Source organism: Gadus macrocephalus, chromosome 4 (assembly GCF_031168955.1).
Source record: "Gadus macrocephalus chromosome 4, ASM3116895v1".
NCBI classification, from domain to species: Eukaryota; Metazoa; Chordata; class Actinopteri; order Gadiformes; family Gadidae; genus Gadus; species Gadus macrocephalus.
The window spans coordinates 23,752,792-23,770,616 of NC_082385.1; the positions used below are offsets into that span (position 1 = coordinate 23,752,792).

At 46.5% G+C, this 17,825-nt stretch overlaps 10 non-coding genes across 10 annotated transcripts; 3 read left to right on the top strand and 7 right to left on the bottom strand.

Annotated features, from left to right (window-relative positions):
• Positions 1–1,644: 1,644 nt before the first annotated feature.
• On the bottom strand, positions 1,645–1,716 carry trnad-guc (transfer RNA aspartic acid (anticodon GUC)). Its single transcript has one exon. It is a non-coding gene; the product is annotated as a tRNA-Asp (tRNA).
• Positions 1,717–6,669: 4,953 nt separating this feature from the next.
• Positions 6,670–6,741, bottom strand: trnad-guc (transfer RNA aspartic acid (anticodon GUC)). The gene has a single exon. It is a non-coding gene; the product is annotated as a tRNA-Asp (tRNA).
• A 933-nt stretch (positions 6,742–7,674) lies between these two features.
• On the bottom strand, positions 7,675–7,746 carry trnad-guc (transfer RNA aspartic acid (anticodon GUC)). The gene has a single exon. It is a non-coding gene; the product is annotated as a tRNA-Asp (tRNA).
• A 933-nt stretch (positions 7,747–8,679) lies between these two features.
• Positions 8,680–8,751, bottom strand: trnad-guc (transfer RNA aspartic acid (anticodon GUC)). The gene has a single exon. It is a non-coding gene; the product is annotated as a tRNA-Asp (tRNA).
• A 2,466-nt stretch (positions 8,752–11,217) lies between these two features.
• Positions 11,218–11,288, top strand: trnag-gcc (transfer RNA glycine (anticodon GCC)). Its single transcript has one exon. It is a non-coding gene; the product is annotated as a tRNA-Gly (tRNA).
• A 397-nt stretch (positions 11,289–11,685) lies between these two features.
• Positions 11,686–11,757, bottom strand: trnad-guc (transfer RNA aspartic acid (anticodon GUC)). The gene has a single exon. It is a non-coding gene; the product is annotated as a tRNA-Asp (tRNA).
• A 933-nt stretch (positions 11,758–12,690) lies between these two features.
• Positions 12,691–12,762, bottom strand: trnad-guc (transfer RNA aspartic acid (anticodon GUC)). The gene has a single exon. It is a non-coding gene; the product is annotated as a tRNA-Asp (tRNA).
• Positions 12,763–13,227: 465 nt separating this feature from the next.
• Positions 13,228–13,298, top strand: trnag-gcc (transfer RNA glycine (anticodon GCC)). Its single transcript has one exon. It is a non-coding gene; the product is annotated as a tRNA-Gly (tRNA).
• A 397-nt stretch (positions 13,299–13,695) lies between these two features.
• Positions 13,696–13,767, bottom strand: trnad-guc (transfer RNA aspartic acid (anticodon GUC)). Its single transcript has one exon. It is a non-coding gene; the product is annotated as a tRNA-Asp (tRNA).
• A 465-nt stretch (positions 13,768–14,232) lies between these two features.
• On the top strand, positions 14,233–14,303 carry trnag-gcc (transfer RNA glycine (anticodon GCC)). Its single transcript has one exon. It is a non-coding gene; the product is annotated as a tRNA-Gly (tRNA).
• Positions 14,304–17,825: the final 3,522 nt, after the last annotated feature.

Sequence of the window (17,825 nt, forward strand, 5' to 3'; positions counted from 1 at the left end):
AGAATCTTCACATTCCTGGTTTCATGCATGGCCAATGGATACTGACCACTGTACTAATGAGGGGCTGCGGTGTTCTAGTATTTCTTAAAGTGAGCAAGCACTATGAGTCCTGCAGGTGGAAATGTGTCTCGAGAAGATTTTGTGAGCCAAAGTGACACTAATAGCGAGCTTTGGTGGTTCGGTGGTAGAATTCTTGCCTGCCACGCGGGAGGACCGGGTTTGATTCCCGGCCAATGCAGTGCATAATTATTATGAATTCTTAAAACGCAACTTAAACACAGTGTGTGAATGGTCACATCTCATGGAACATCAAACTGAGCGGGCGAACCTAACTTAACAGATCGTCTGAAATAAATAGTTCTCGACGACAGTGATTTCACTTTTCGTAAGGTGACCTCAAAACTCCCTTCAGAAGTGGGACTCAAACCCACACTTCCAGACGAGACTGTGACCTGATCGCAGCACCTTAGACCGGCCATCCTGACACAAACTAAAAAGTGTCCCAGAGTGAATAGTGGGTGCAATTTCGTTAAACTTGTCAAGTTATCAATGGACTCGTCTTGCCCACAGACACCTCATGCATCTCAAATAACGCCAGGTTGAATGTGTTCGGCACTGTGCGTAAAATTCCCTTACTCCCCGACTGCGAATTGAACCCCGGTCTCCCGCGTGACAGGCTGTGATACTGACCACTATTCTAACGAGGAACTCCGTGAATATACGTTCCTCAACACGTCCAAGAACTTTGAAGACTACAGGTGGAAACGTGAGTCTGACCAATTCATTTCTGGGGGCACATTTTCTTGAGCTAACAAGCGTTGGTGTTTCATTGGTAGAATTACCTGTCATGCATGAAGCCCTGGTCTGCAACATTGGAAAGTATCTGGGCTGCATTGTAGTACACCTGCTGCTGAATCTCTGGCTGATTGCAGGCAAAGGTATAAGGCTGGGTCATTTGCGTGACCAAAATAAATTGGCTCTTTTCGTTCGGACTGAGTTAAACCAAGAATCTTCACATTCCTGGTTTCATGCATGGCCAATGGATACTGACCACTGTACTAATGAGGGGCTGTGGTGTTCTAGTATTTCTTATAGTGAGCAAGCACTATGAGTCCTGCAGGTGGAAATGTGTCTTGAGAGGATTTTGTGAGCCAAAGTGTGACTAAAAGCGAGCATTGGTGGTTCAGTGGTCGAATTCTCGCCTGCCACGCGGGAGGCCCGGGTTCGATTCCCGGCTAATGCAGTGCATAATTATTATGAATTCTTAAAACGCAACTTAAACACAGTTTGTGAATGGTCACATCTCATGGAACATCAAACTGAGCGGGCGAACCTAACTTAACAGATCGTCTGAAATAAATAGTTCTTGACGACAGTGATTTCACTTTTGGTAAGGTGACCTCAAAACTCCCTTCAGAAGTGGGACTCAAACCCACACTTCCAGACGAGACTGCGACCTGATCGCAGCACCTTAGACCGATCGGCCATCCTGACACAAATTAAAAAGTGTACCAGAGTGAATAGTGGGTTCAAATTCGTTAAACTTGTCAAGTTATCAATGGCCTCGTCTTGCCCACAGACACCTCATGCATCTCAAATAACGCCAGGTTGAATGTGTTCGGCACTGTGGGTAAAATTCCCTTACTCCCCGTCGGGGAATTGAACCCCGGTCTCCCGCGTGACAGGCGGGGATACTGACCACTATACTAACGAGGAACTCTGTGAATATATGTTCCTCAACACGTCCAAGAACTATGAAGACTACAGGTGGAAACCTGAGTCTGACCAATTCATTTTTGGGGGCACAACTTCTTGAGCTAACAAGCGTTGGTGTTTCATTGGTAGAATTACCTGTCATGCATGAAGCCCTGGTCTGCAACATTGGAAAGTATCTGGGCTGCATTGTAGTGCACCTGCTGCTGAATCTCTGGCTGATTGCAGGCAAAGGTATAAGGCTGGGTCATTTGCGTGACCAAAACAAATTGAGTCTTTTCGTTCGGACTGAGTTAAACCAAGAATCTTCACATTCCTGGTTTCATGCATGGCCAATGGATACTGACCACTGTACTAATGAGGGGCTGTGGTGTTCTAGTATTTCTTATAGTGAGCAAGCACTATGAGTCCTGCAGGTGGAAATGTGTCTTGAGAGGATTTTGTGAGCCAAAGTGGGACTAAAAGCGAGCATTGGTGGTTCAGTGGTAGAATTCTCGCCTGCCACGCGGGTGGCCCGGGTTCGATTCCCGGCCAATGCAGTGCATAATTATTATGAATTCTTAAAACGCAACTTAAACACAGTGTGTGAATGGTCACATCTCACGGAACATCAAACTGAGCGGGCGAACCTAACTTAACAGATCGTCTGAAATAAATAGTTCTTGACGACAGTGATTTCACTTTTCGTAAGGTGACCTCAAAACTCCCTTCAGAAGTGGGACTCAAACCCACACTTCCAGACGAGACTGTGACCTGATCGCAGCACCTTAGACCGGCCATCCTGACACAAACTAAAAAGTGTCCCAGAGTGAATAGTGGGTGCAATTTCGTTAAACTTGTCAAGTTATCAATGGCCTCGTCTTGCCCACAGACACCTCATGCATCTCAAATAACGCCAGGTTGAATGTGTTCGGCACTGTGGGTAAAATTCCCACACTCCCCGACTGCGAATTGAACCCCGGTCTCCCGCGTGACAGGCGGGGATACTGACCACTATACTAACGAGGAACTCTGTGAATATACGTTCCTCAACACGTCCAAGAACTATGAAGACTACAGGTGGAAACGTGAGTCTGACCAATTCATTTTTGGGGGCACAACTTCTTGAGCTAACAAGCGTTGGTGTTTCATTGGTAGAATTACCTGTCATGCATGAAGCCCTGGTCTGCAACATTGGAAAGTATCTGGGCTGCATTGTAGTGCACCTGCTGCTGAATCTCTGGCTGATTGCAGGCAAAGGTATAAGGCTGGGTCATTTGCGTGACCAAAACAAATTGAGTCTTTTCGTTCGGACTGAGTTAAACCAAGAATCTTCACATTCCTGGTTTCATGCATGGCCAATGGATACTGACCACTGTACTAATGAGGGGCTGTGGTGTTCTAGTATTTCTTATAGTGAGCAAGCACTATGAGTCCTGCAGGTGGAAATGTGTCTTGAGAGGATTTTGTGAGCCAAAGTGGGACTAAAAGCGAGCATTGGTGGTTCAGTGGTAGAATTCTCGCCTGCCACGCGGGAGGCCCGGGTTCGATTCCCGGCCAATGCAGTGCATAATTATTATGAATTCTTAAAACGCAACTTAAACACAGTGTGTGAATGGTCACATCTCACGGAACATCAAACTGAGCGGGCGAACCTAACTTAACAGATCGTCTGAAATAAATAGTTCTTGACGACAGTGATTTCACTTTTCGTAAGGTGACCTCAAAACTCCCTTCAGAAGTGGGACTCAAACCCACACTTCCAGACGAGACTGTGACCTGATCGCAGCACCTTAGACCGGCCATCCTGACACAAACTAAAAAGTGTCCCAGAGTGAATAGTGGGTGCAATTTCGTTAAACTTGTCAAGTTATCAATGGCCTCGTCTTGCCCACAGACACCTCATGCATCTCAAATAACGCCAGGTTGAATGTGTTCGGCACTGTGGGTAAAATTCCCTTACTCCCCGACTGCGAATTGAACCCCGGTCTCCAGCGTGACAGGCGGGGATACTGACCACTATACTAACGAGGAACTCTGTGAATATATGTTCCTCAACACGTCCAAGAACTATGAAGACTACAGGTGGAAACGTGAGTCTGACCAATTCATTTTTGGGGGCACAACTTCTTGAGCTAACAAGCGTTGGTGTTTCATTGGTAGAATTACCTGTCATGCATGAAGCCCTGGTCTGCAACATTGGAAAGTATCTGGGCTGCATTGTAGTGCACCTGCTGCTGAATCTCTGGCTGATTGCAGGCAAAGGTATAAGGCTGGGTCATTTGCGTGACCAAAACAAATTGAGTCTTTTCGTTCGGACTGAGTTAAACCAAGAATCTTCACATTCCTGGTTTCATGCATGGCCAATGGATACTGACCACTGTACTAATGAGGGGCTGTGGTGTTCTAGTATTTCTTATAGTGAGCAAGCACTATGAGTCCTGCAGGTGGAAATGTGTCTTGAGAGGATTTTGTGAGCCAAAGTGGGACTAAAAGCGAGCATTGGTGGTTCAGTGGTAGAATTCTCGCCTGCCACGCGGGAGGCCCGGGTTCGATTCCCGGCCAATGCAGTGCATAATTATTATGAATTCTTAAAACGCACCTTAAACACAGTGTGTGAATGGTCACATCTCACGGAACATCAAACTGAGCGGGCGAACCTAACTTAACAGATCGTCTGAAATAAATAGTTCTTGACGACAGTGATTTCACTCTTCGTAAGGTGACCTCAAAACTCCCTTCAGAAGTGGGACTCAAACCCACACTTCCAGACGAGACTGTGACCTGATCGCAGCACCTTAGACCGGCCATCCTGACACAAACTAAAAAGTGTCCCAGAGTGAATAGTGGGTGCAATTTCGTTAAACTTGTCAAGTTATCAATGGCCTCGTCTTGCCCACAGACACCTCATGCATCTCAAATAACGCCAGGTTGAATGTGTTCGGCACTGTGGGTAAAATTCCCACACTCCCCGACTGCGAATTGAACCCCGGTCTCCCGCGTGACAGGCGGGGATACTGACCACTATACTAACGAGGAACTCTGTGAATATACGTTCCTCAACACGTCCAAGAACTATGAAGACTACAGGTGGAAACGTGAGTCTGACCAATTCATTTTTGGGGGCACAACTTCTTGAGCTAACAAGCGTTGGTGTTTCATTGGTAGAATTACCTGTCATGCATGAAGCCCTGGTCTGCAACATTGGAAAGTATCTGGGCTGCATTGTAGTGTACCTGCTGCTGAATCTCTGGCTGATTGCAGGCAAAGGTATAAGGCTGGGTCATTTGCGTGACCAAAACAAATTGAGTCTTTTCGTTCGGACTGAGTTAAACCAAGAATCTTCACATTCCTGGTTTCATGCATGGCCAATGGATACTGACCACTGTACTAATGAGGGGCTGTGGTGTTCTAGTATTTCTTATAGTGAGCAAGCACTATGAGTCCTGCAGGTGGAAATGTGTCTTGAGAGGATTTTGTGAGCCAAAGTGGGACTAAAAGCGAGCATTGGTGGTTCAGTGGTAGAATTCTCGCCTGCCACGCGGGAGGCCCGGGTTCGATTCCCGGCCAATGCAGTGCATAATTATTATGAATTCTTAAAACGCAACTTAAACACAGTGTGTGAATGGTCACATCTCACGGAACATCAAACTGAGCGGGCGAACCTAACTTAACAGATCGTCTGAAATAAATAGTTCTTGACGACAGTGATTTCACTTTTCGTAAGGTGACCTCAAAACTCCCTTCAGAAGTGGGACTCAAACCCACACTTCCAGACGAGACTGTGACCTGATCGCAGCACCTTAGACCGGCCATCCTGACACAAACTAAAAAGTGTCCCAGAGTGAATAGTGGGTGCAATTTCGTTAAACTTGTCAAGTTATCAATGGCCTCGTCTTGCCCACAGACACCTCATGCATCTCAAATAACGCCAGGTTGAATGTGTTCGGCACTGTGGGTAAAATTCCCTTACTCCCCGACTGCGAATTGAACCCCGGTCTCCAGCGTGACAGGCGGGGATACTGACCACTATACTAACGAGGAACTCTGTGAATATACGTTCCTCAACACGTCCAAGAACTATGAAGACTACAGGTGGAAACGTGAGTCTGACCAATTCATTTCTGGGGGCACAACTTCTTGAGCTAACAAGCGTTGGTGTTTCATTGGTAGAATTACCTGTCATGCATGAAGCCCTGGTCTGCAACATTGGAAAGTATCTGGGCTGCATTGTAGTGCACCTGCTGCTGAATCTCTGGCTGATTGCAGGCAAAGGTATAAGGCTGGGTCATTTGCGTGACCAAAACAAATTGGCTCTTTTCGTTCGGACTGAGTTAAACCAAGAATCTTCACATTCCTGGTTTCATGCATGGCCAATGGATACTGACCACTGTACTAATGAGGGGCTGCGGTGTTCTAGTATTTCTTAAAGTGAGCAAGCACTATGAGTCCTGCAGGTGGAAATGTGTCTCGAGAAGATTTTGTGAGCCAAAGTGACACTAATAGCGAGCTTTGGTGGTTCGGTGGTAGAATTCTTGCCTGCCACGCGGGAGGACCGGGTTTGATTCCCGGCCAATGCAGTGCATAATTATTATGAATTCTTAAAACGCAACTTAAACACAGTGTGTGAATGGTCACATCTCATGGAACATCAAACTGAGCGGGCGAACCTAACTTAACAGATCGTCTGAAATAAATAGTTCTTGACGACAGTGATTTCACTTTTCGTAAGGTGACCTCAAAACTCCCTTCAGAAGTGGGACTCAAACCCACACTTCCAGACGAGACTGTGACCTGATCGCAGCACCTTAGACCGGCCATCCTGACACAAACTAAAAAGTGTCCCAGAGTGAATAGTGGGTGCAATTTCGTTAAACTTGTCAAGTTATCAATGGCCTCGTCTTGCCCACAGACACCTCATGCATCTCAAATAACGCCAGGTTGAATGTGTTCGGCACTGTGGGTAAAATTCCCTAACTCCCCGTCGGGGAATTGAACCCCGGTCTCCCGCGTGACAGGCGGGGATACTGACCACTATACTAACGAGGAACACTGTGTATATACGTTCCTCAACACGTCCAAGAACTTTGAAGACTACAGGTGGAAACGTGAGTCTGACCAATTCATTTCTGGGGGCACATTTTCTTGAGCTAACAAGCGTTGGTGTTTCATTGGTAGAATTACCTGTCATGCATGAAGCCCTGGTCTGCAACATTGGAAAGTATCTGGGCTGCATTGTAGTGCACCTGCTGCTGAATCTCTGGCTGATTGCAGGCAAAGGTATAAGGCTGGGTCATTTGCGTGACCAAAATAAATTGGCTCTTTTCGTTCGGACTGAGTTAAACCAAGAATCTTCACATTCCTGGTTTCATGCATGGCCAATGGATACTGACCACTGTACTAATGAGGGGCTGTGGTGTTCTAGTATTTCTTAAAGTGAGCAAGCACTATGAGTCCTGCAGGTGGAAATGTGTCTTGAGAGGATTTTGTGAGCCAAAGTGGGACTAAAAGCGAGCATTGGTGGTTCAATGGTAGAATTCTCGCCTGCCTCGCGCGAGGCCCGGGTTCGATTCCCGGCCAATGCAGTGCATAATTATTATGAATTCTTAAAACGCAACTTAAACACAGTGTGTGAATGGTCACATCTCATGGAACATCAAACTGAGCGGGCGAACCTAACTTAACAGATCGTCTGAAATAAATAGTTCTTGACGACAGTGATTTCACTTTTCGTAAGGTGACCTCAAAACTCCCTTCAGAAGTGGGACTCAAACCCACACTTCCAGACGAGACTGTGACCTGATCGCAGCACCTTAGACCGGCCATCCTGACACAAACTAAAAAGTGTCCCAGAGTGAATAGTGGGTGCAATTTCGTTAAACTTGTCAAGTTATCAATGGCCTCGTCTTGCCCACAGACACCTCATGCATCTCAAATAACGCCAGGTTGAATGTGTTCGGCACTGTGGGTAAAATTCCCTAACTCCCCGTCGGGGAATTGAACCCCGGTCTCCCGCGTGACAGGCGGGGATACTGACCACTATACTAACGAGGAACTCTGTGTATATACGTTCCTCAACACGTCCAAGAACTTTGAAGACTACAGGTGGAAACGTGAGTCTGACCAATTCATTTCTGGGGGCACATTTTCTTGAGCTAACAAGCGTTGGTGTTTCATTGGTAGAATTACCTGTCATGCATGAAGCCCTGGTCTGCAACATTGGAAAGTATCTGGGCTGCATTGTAGTGCACCTGCTGCTGAATCTCTGGCTGATTGCAGGCAAAGGTAAAAGGCTGGGTCATTTGCGTGACCAAAACAAATTGAGTCTTTTCGTTCGGACTGAGTTAAACCAAGAATCTTCACATTCCTGGTTTCATGCATGGCCAATGGATACTTACCACTGTACTAATGAGGGGCTGTGGTGTTCTAGTATTTCTTATAGTGAGCAAGCACTATGAGTCCTGCAGGTGGAAATGTGTCATGAGAGGATTTTGTGAGCCAAAGTGGGACTAAAAGCGAGCATTGGTGGTTCAGTGGTAGAATTCTCGCCTGCCACGCGGGAGGCCCGGGTTCGATTCCCGGCCAATGCAGTGCATAATTATTATGAATTCTTAAAACGCAACTTAAACACAGTGTGTGAATGGTCACATCTCATGGAACATCAAACTGAGCGGGCGAACCTAACTTAACAGATCGTCTGAAATAAATAGTTCTTGACGACAGTGATTTCACTTTTCGTAAGGTGACCTCAAAACTCCCTTCAGAAGTGGGACTCAAACCCACACTTCCAGACGAGACTGTGACCTGATCGCAGCACCTTAGACCGGCCATCCTGACACAAACTAAAAAGTGTCCCAGAGTGAATAGTGGGTGCAATTTCGTTAAACTTGTCAAGTTATCAATGGCCTCGTCTTGCCCACAGACACCTCATGCATCTCAAATAACGCCAGGTTGAATGTGTTCGGCACTGTGGGTAAAATTCCCTAACTCCCCGTCGGGGAATTGAACCCCGGTCTCCCGCGTGACAGGCGGGGATACTGACCACTATACTAACGAGGAACTCTGTGTATATACGTTCCTCAACACGTCCAAGAACTTTGAAGACTACAGGTGGAAACGTGAGTCTGACCAATTCATTTCTGGGGGCACATTTTCTTGAGCTAACAAGCGTTGGTGTTTCATTGGTAGAATTACCTGTCATGCATGAAGCCCTGGTCTGCAACATTGGAAAGTATCTGGGCTGCATTGTAGTGCACCTGCTGCTGAATCTCTGGCTGATTGCAGGCAAAGGTATAAGGCTGGGTCATTTGCGTGACCAAAACAAATTGAGTCTTTTCGTTCGGACTGAGTTAAACCAAGAATCTTCACATTCCTGGTTTCATGCATGGCCAATGGATACTGACCACTGTACTAATGAGGGGCTGCGGTGTTCTAGTATTTCTTAAAGTGAGCAAGCACTATGAGTCCTGCAGGTGGAAATGTGTCTCGAGAAGATTTTGTGAGCCAAAGTGACACTAATAGCGAGCTTTGGTGGTTCGGTGGTAGAATTCTTGCCTGCCACGCGGGAGGACCGGGTTTGATTCACGGCCAATGCAGTGCATAATTATTATGAATTCTTAAAACGCAACTTAAACACAGTGTGTGAATGGTCACATCTCATGGAACATCAAACTGAGCGGGTGAACCTAACTTAACAGATCGTCTGAAATAAATAGTTCTTGACGACAGTGATTTCACTTTTCGTAAGGTGACCTCAAAACTCCCTTCAGAAGTGGGACTCAAACCCATACTTCCAGACGAGACTGTGACCTGATCGTAGCACCTTAGACCGGCCATCCTGACACAAACTAAAAAGTGTACCAGAGTGAACAGTGGGTTCAATTTCGTTAAACTTGTCAAGTTATCAATGGCCTCGTCTTGCCCACAGACACCTCAAATAACGCCAGGTTGAATGTGTTCGGCACTGTGGGTAAATACCCCTAACTCCCCATCGGGGAATTGAACCCCGGTCTCCCACGTGACAGGCGGGGATACTGACCACTATACTAACGAGGAACTCTGTGTATATATGTTCCTCAACACGTCCAAGAACTTTGAAGACTACAGGTGGAAACGTGAGTCTGACCAATTCATTTCTGGGGGCACATTTTCTTGAGCTAACAAGCGTTGGTGTTTCATTGGTAGAATTACCTGTCATGCATGAAGCCCTGGTCTGCAACATTGGAAAGTATCTGGGCTGCATTGTAGTGCACCTGCTGCTGAATCTCTGGCTGATTGCAGGCAAAGGTATAAGGCTGGGTCATTTGCGTGACCAAAATAAATTGGCTCTTTTCGTTCGGACTGAGTTAAACCAAGAATCTTCACATTCCTGGTTTCATGCATGGCCAATGGATACTGACCACTGTACTAATGAGGGGCTGTGGTGTTCTAGTATTTCTTAAAGTGAGCAAGCACTATGAGTCCTGCAGGTGGAAATGTGTCTTGAGAGGATTTTGTGAGCCAAAGTGGGACTAAAAGCGAGCATTGGTGGTTCAATGGTAGAATTCTCGCCTGCCTCGCGCGAGGCCCGGGTTCGATTCCCGGCCAATGCAGTGCATAATTATTATGAATTCTTAAAACGCAACTTAAACACAGTGTGTGAATGGTCACATCTCATGGAACATCAAACTGAGCGGGCGAACCTAACTTAACAGATCGTCTGAAATAAATAGTTCTTGACGACAGTGATTTCACTTTTCGTAAGGTGACCTCAAAACTCCCTTCAGAAGTGGGACTCAAACCCACACTTCCAGACGAGACTGTGACCTGATCGCAGCACCTTAGACCGGCCATCCTGACACAAACTAAAAAGTGTCCCAGAGTGAATAGTGGGTGCAATTTCGTTAAACTTGTCAAGTTATCAATGGCCTCGTCTTGCCCACAGACACCTCATGCATCTCAAATAACGCCAGGTTGAATGTGTTCGGCACTGTGGGTAAAATTCCCACACTCCCCGACTGCGAATTGAACCCCGGTCTCCCGCGTGACAGGCGGGGATACTGACCACTATACTAACGAGGAACTCTGTGAATATACGTTCCTCAACACGTCCAAGAACTATGAAGACTACAGGTGGAAACGTGAGTCTGACCAATTCATTTTTGGGGGCACAACTTCTTGAGCTAACAAGCGTTGGTGTTTCATTGGTAGAATTACCTGTCATGCATGAAGCCCTGGTCTGCAACATTGGAAAGTATCTGGGCTGCATTGTAGTGCACCTGCTGCTGAATCTCTGGCTGATTGCAGGCAAAGGTATAAGGCTGGGTCATTTGCGTGACCAAAACAAATTGAGTCTTTTCGTTCGGACTGAGTTAAACCAAGAATCTTCACATTCCTGGTTTCATGCATGGCCAATGGATACTGACCACTGTACTAATGAGGGGCTGTGGTGTTCTAGTATTTCTTATAGTGAGCAAGCACTATGAGTCCTGCAGGTGGAAATGTGTCTTGAGAGGATTTTGTGAGCCAAAGTGGGACTAAAAGCGAGCATTGGTGGTTCAGTGGTAGAATTCTCGCCTGCCACGCGGGAGGCCCGGGTTCGATTCCCGGCCAATGCAGTGCATAATTATTATGAATTCTTAAAACGCAACTTAAACACAGTGTGTGAATGGTCACATCTCACGGAACATCAAACTGAGCGGGCGAACCTAACTTAACAGATCGTCTGAAATAAATAGTTCTTGACGACAGTGATTTCACTTTTCGTAAGGTGACCTCAAAACTCCCTTCAGAAGTGGGACTCAAACCCACACTTCCAGACGAGACTGTGACCTGATCGCAGCACCTTAGACCGGCCATCCTGACACAAACTAAAAAGTGTCCCAGAGTGAATAGTGGGTGCAATTTCGTTAAACTTGTCAAGTTATCAATGGCCTCGTCTTGCCCACAGACACCTCATGCATCTCAAATAACGCCAGGTTGAATGTGTTCGGCACTGTGGGTAAAATTCCCTAACTCCCCGTCGGGGAATTGAACCCCGGTCTCCCGCGTGACAGGCGGGGATACTGACCACTATACTAACGAGGAACACTGTGTATATACGTTCCTCAACACGTCCAAGAACTTTGAAGACTACAGGTGGAAACGTGAGTCTGACCAATTCATTTCTGGGGGCACATTTTCTTGAGCTAACAAGCGTTGGTGTTTCATTGGTAGAATTACCTGTCATGCATGAAGCCCTGGTCTGCAACATTGGAAAGTATCTGGGCTGCATTGTAGTGCACCTGCTGCTGAATCTCTGGCTGATTGCAGGCAAAGGTATAAGGCTGGGTCATTTGCGTGACCAAAATAAATTGGCTCTTTTCGTTCGGACTGAGTTAAACCAAGAATCTTCACATTCCTGGTTTCATGCATGGCCAATGGATACTGACCACTGTACTAATGAGGGGCTGTGGTGTTCTAGTATTTCTTAAAGTGAGCAAGCACTATGAGTCCTGCAGGTGGAAATGTGTCTTGAGAGGATTTTGTGAGCCAAAGTGGGACTAAAAGCGAGCATTGGTGGTTCAATGGTAGAATTCTCGCCTGCCTCGCGCGAGGCCCGGGTTCGATTCCCGGCCAATGCAGTGCATAATTATTATGAATTCTTAAAACGCAACTTAAACACAGTGTGTGAATGGTCACATCTCATGGAACATCAAACTGAGCGGGCGAACCTAACTTAACAGATCGTCTGAAATAAATAGTTCTTGACGACAGTGATTTCACTTTTCGTAAGGTGACCTCAAAACTCCCTTCAGAAGTGGGACTCAAACCCACACTTCCAGACGAGACTGTGACCTGATCGCAGCACCTTAGACCGGCCATCCTGACACAAACTAAAAAGTGTCCCAGAGTGAATAGTGGGTGCAATTTCGTTAAACTTGTCAAGTTATCAATGGCCTCGTCTTGCCCACAGACACCTCATGCATCTCAAATAACGCCAGGTTGAATGTGTTCGGCACTGTGGGTAAAATTCCCTAACTCCCCGTCGGGGAATTGAACCCCGGTCTCCCGCGTGACAGGCGGGGATACTGACCACTATACTAACGAGGAACTCTGTGTATATACGTTCCTCAACACGTCCAAGAACTTTGAAGACTACAGGTGGAAACGTGAGTCTGACCAATTCATTTCTGGGGGCACATTTTCTTGAGCTAACAAGCGTTGGTGTTTCATTGGTAGAATTACCTGTCATGCATGAAGCCCTGGTCTGCAACATTGGAAAGTATCTGGGCTGCATTGTAGTGCACCTGCTGCTGAATCTCTGGCTGATTGCAGGCAAAGGTAAAAGGCTGGGTCATTTGCGTGACCAAAACAAATTGAGTCTTTTCGTTCGGACTGAGTTAAACCAAGAATCTTCACATTCCTGGTTTCATGCATGGCCAATGGATACTTACCACTGTACTAATGAGGGGCTGTGGTGTTCTAGTATTTCTTATAGTGAGCAAGCACTATGAGTCCTGCAGGTGGAAATGTGTCATGAGAGGATTTTGTGAGCCAAAGTGGGACTAAAAGCGAGCATTGGTGGTTCAGTGGTAGAATTCTCGCCTGCCACGCGGGAGGCCCGGGTTCGATTCCCGGCCAATGCAGTGCATAATTATTATGAATTCTTAAAACGCAACTTAAACACAGTGTGTGAATGGTCACATCTCATGGAACATCAAACTGAGCGGGCGAACCTAACTTAACAGATCGTCTGAAATAAATAGTTCTTGACGACAGTGATTTCACTTTTCGTAAGGTGACCTCAAAACTCCCTTCAGAAGTGGGACTCAAACCCACACTTCCAGACGAGACTGTGACCTGATCGCAGCACCTTAGACCGGCCATCCTGACACAAACTAAAAAGTGTCCCAGAGTGAATAGTGGGTGCAATTTCGTTAAACTTGTCAAGTTATCAATGGCCTCGTCTTGCCCACAGACACCTCATGCATCTCAAATAACGCCAGGTTGAATGTGTTCGGCACTGTGGGTAAAATTCCCTAACTCCCCGTCGGGGAATTGAACCCCGGTCTCCCGCGTGACAGGCGGGGATACTGACCACTATACTAACGAGGAACTCTGTGTATATACGTTCCTCAACACGTCCAAGAACTTTGAAGACTACAGGTGGAAACGTGAGTCTGACCAATTCATTTCTGGGGGCACATTTTCTTGAGCTAACAAGCGTTGGTGTTTCATTGGTAGAATTACCTGTCATGCATGAAGCCCTGGTCTGCAACATTGGAAAGTATCTGGGCTGCATTGTAGTGCACCTGCTGCTGAATCTCTGGCTGATTGCAGGCAAAGGTATAAGGCTGGGTCATTTGCGTGACCAAAACAAATTGAGTCTTTTCGTTCGGACTGAGTTAAACCAAGAATCTTCACATTCCTGGTTTCATGCATGGCCAATGGATACTTACCACTGTACTAATGAGGGGCTGTGGTGTTCTAGTATTTCTTATAGTGAGCAAGCACTATGAGTCCTGCAGGTGGAAATGTGTCATGAGAGGATTTTGTGAGCCAAAGTGGGACTAAAAGCGAGCATTGGTGGTTCAGTGGTAGAATTCTCGCCTGCCACGCGGGAGGCCCGGGTTCGATTCCCGGCCAATGCAGTGCATAATTATTATGAATTCTTAAAACGCAACTTAAACACAGTGTGTGAATGGTCACATCTCATGGAACATCAAACTGAGCGGGCGAACCTAACTTAACAGATCGTCTGAAATAAATAGTTCTTGACGACAGTGATTTCACTTTTCGTAAGGTGACCTCAAAACTCCCTTCAGAAGTGGGACTCAAACCCACACTTCCAGACGAGACTGTGACCTGATCGCAGCACCTTAGACCGGCCATCCTGACACAAACTAAAAAGTGTCCCAGAGTGAATAGTGGGTGCAATTTCGTTAAACTTGTCAAGTTATCAATGGCCTCGTCTTGCCCACAGACACCTCATGCATCTCAAATAACGCCAGGTTGAATGTGTTCGGCACTGTGGGTAAAATTCCCTTACTCCCCGTCGGGGAATTGAACCCCGGTCTCCCGCGTGACAAGCGGGGATACTGACCACTATACTAACGAGGAACTCTGTGAATATACGTTCCTCAACACGTCCAAGAACTATGAAGACTACAGGTGGAAACGTGAGTCTGACCAATTCATTTCTGGGGGCACAACTTCTTGAGCTAACAAGCGTTGGTGTTTCATTGGTAGAATTACCTGTCATGCATGAAGCCCTGGTCTGCAACATTGGAAAGTATCTGGGCTGCATTGTAGTGCACCTGCTGCTGAATCTCTGGCTGATTGCAGGCAAAGGTATAAGGCTGGGTCATTTGCGTGACCAAAACAAATTGGCTCTTTTCGTTCGGACTGAGTTAAACCAAGAATCTTCACATTCCTGGTTTCATGCATGGCCAATGGATACTGACCACTGTACTAATGAGGGGCTGCGGTGTTCTAGTATTTCTTAAAGTGAGCAAGCACTATGAGTCCTGCAGGTGGAAATGTGTCTCGAGAAGATTTTGTGAGCCAAAGTGACACTAATAGCGAGCTTTGGTGGTTCGGTGGTAGAATTCTTGCCTGCCACGCGGGAGGACCGGGTTTGATTCACGGCCAATGCAGTGCATAATTATTATGAATTCTTAAAACGCAACTTAAACACAGTGTGTGAATGGTCACATCTCATGGAACATCAAACTGAGCGGGCGAACCTAACTTAACAGATCGTCTGAAATAAATAGTTCTTGACGACAGTGATTTCACTTTTCGTAAGGTGACCTCAAAACTCCCTTCAGAAGTGGGACTCAAACCCACACTTCCAGACGAGACTGTGACCTGATCGCAGCACCTTAGACCGGCCATCCTGACACAAACTAAAAAGTGTCCCAGAGTGAATAGTGGGTGCAATTTCGTTAAACTTGTCAAGTTATCAATGGCCTCGTCTTGCCCACAGACACCTCATGCATCTCAAATAACGCCAGGTTGAATGTGTTCGGCACTGTGGGTAAAATTCCCTTACTCCCCGTCGGGGAATTGAACCCCGGTCTCCCGCGTGACAAGCGGGGATACTGACCACTATACTAACGAGGAACTCTGTGAATATACGTTCCTCAACACGTCCAAGAACTATGAAGACTACAGGTGGAAACGTGAGTCTGACCAATTCATTTCTGGGGGCACAACTTCTTGAGCTAACAAGCGTTGGTGTTTCATTGGTAGAATTACCTGTCATGCATGAAGCCCTGGTCTGCAACATTGGAAAGTATCTGGGCTGCATTGTAGTGCACCTGCTGCTGAATCTCTGGCTGATTGCAGGCAAAGGTATAAGGCTGGGTCATTTGCGTGACCAAAACAAATTGGCTCTTTTCGTTCGGACTGAGTTAAACCAAGAATCTTCACATTCCTGGTTTCATGCATGGCCAATGGATACTGACCACTGTACTAATGAGGGGCTGCGGTGTTCTAGTATTTCTTAAAGTGAGCAAGCACTATGAGTCCTGCAGGTGGAAATGTGTCTCGAGAAGATTTTGTGAGCCAAAGTGACACTAATAGCGAGCTTTGGTGGTTCGGTGGTAGAATTCTTGCCTGCCACGCGGGAGGACCGGGTTTGATTCACGGCCAATGCAGTGCATAATTATTATGAATTCTTAAAACGCAACTTAAACACAGTGTGTGAATGGTCACATCTCATGGAACATCAAACTGAGCGGGCGAACCTAACTTAACAGATCGTCTGAAATAAATAGTTCTTGACGACAGTGATTTCACTTTTCGTAAGGTGACCTCAAAACTCCCTTCAGAAGTGGGACTCAAACCCATACTTCCAGACGAGACTGTGACCTGATCGCAGCACCTTAGACCGGCCATCCTGACACAAACTAAAAAGTGTACCAGAGTGAACAGTGGGTTCAATTTCGTTAAACTTGTCAAGTTATCAATGGCCTCGTCTTGCCCACAGACACCTCAAATAACGCCAGGTTGAATGTGTTCGGCACTGTGGGTAAATACCCCTAACTCCCCATCGGGGAATTGAACCCCGGTCTCCCACGTGACAGGCGGGGATACTGACCACTATACTAACGAGGAACTCTGTGTATATACGTTCCTCAACACGTCCAAGAACTTTGAAGACTACAGGTGGAAACGTGAGTCTGACCAATTCATTTCTGGGGGCACATTTTCTTGAGCTAACAAGCGTTGGTGTTTCATTGGTAGAATTACCTGTCATGCATGAAGCCCTGGTCTGCAACATTGGAAAGTATCTGGGCTGCATTGTAGTGCACCTGCTGCTGAATCTCTGGCTGATTGCAGGCAAAGGTATAAGGCTGGGTCATTTGCGTGACCAAAATAAATTGGCTCTTTTCGTTCGGACTGAGTTAAACCAAGAATCTTCACATTCCTGGTTTCATGCATGGCCAATGGATACTGACCACTGTACTAATGAGGGGCTGTGGTGTTCTAGTATTTCTTAAAGTGAGCAAGCACTATGAGTCCTGCAGGTGGAAATGTGTCTTGAGAGGATTTTGTGAGCCAAAGTGGGACTAAAAGCGAGCATTGGTGGTTCAATGGTAGAATTCTCGCCTGCCTCGCGCGAGGCCCGGGTTCGATTCCCGGCCAATGCAGTGCATAATTATTATGAATTCTTAAAACGCAACTTAAACACAGTGTGTGAATGGTCACATCTCATGGAACATCAAACTGAGCGGGCGAACCTAACTTAACAGATCGTCTGAAATAAATAGTTCTTGACGACAGTGATTTCACTTTTCGTAAGGTGACCTCAAAACTCCCTTCAGAAGTGGGACTCAAACCCACACTTCCAGACGAGACTGTGACCTGATCGCAGCACCTTAGACCGGCCATCCTGACACAAACTAAAAAGTGTCCCAGAGTGAATAGTGGGTGCAATTTCGTTAAACTTGTCAAGTTATCAATGGCCTCGTCTTGCCCACAGACACCTCATGCATCTCAAATAACGCCAGGTTGAATGTGTTCGGCACTGTGGGTAAAATTCCCTAACTCCCCGTCGGGGAATTGAACCCCGGTCTCCCGCGTGACAAGCGGGGATACTGACCACTATACTAACGAGGAACTCTGTGTATATACGTTCCTCAACACGTCCAAGAACTTTGAAGACT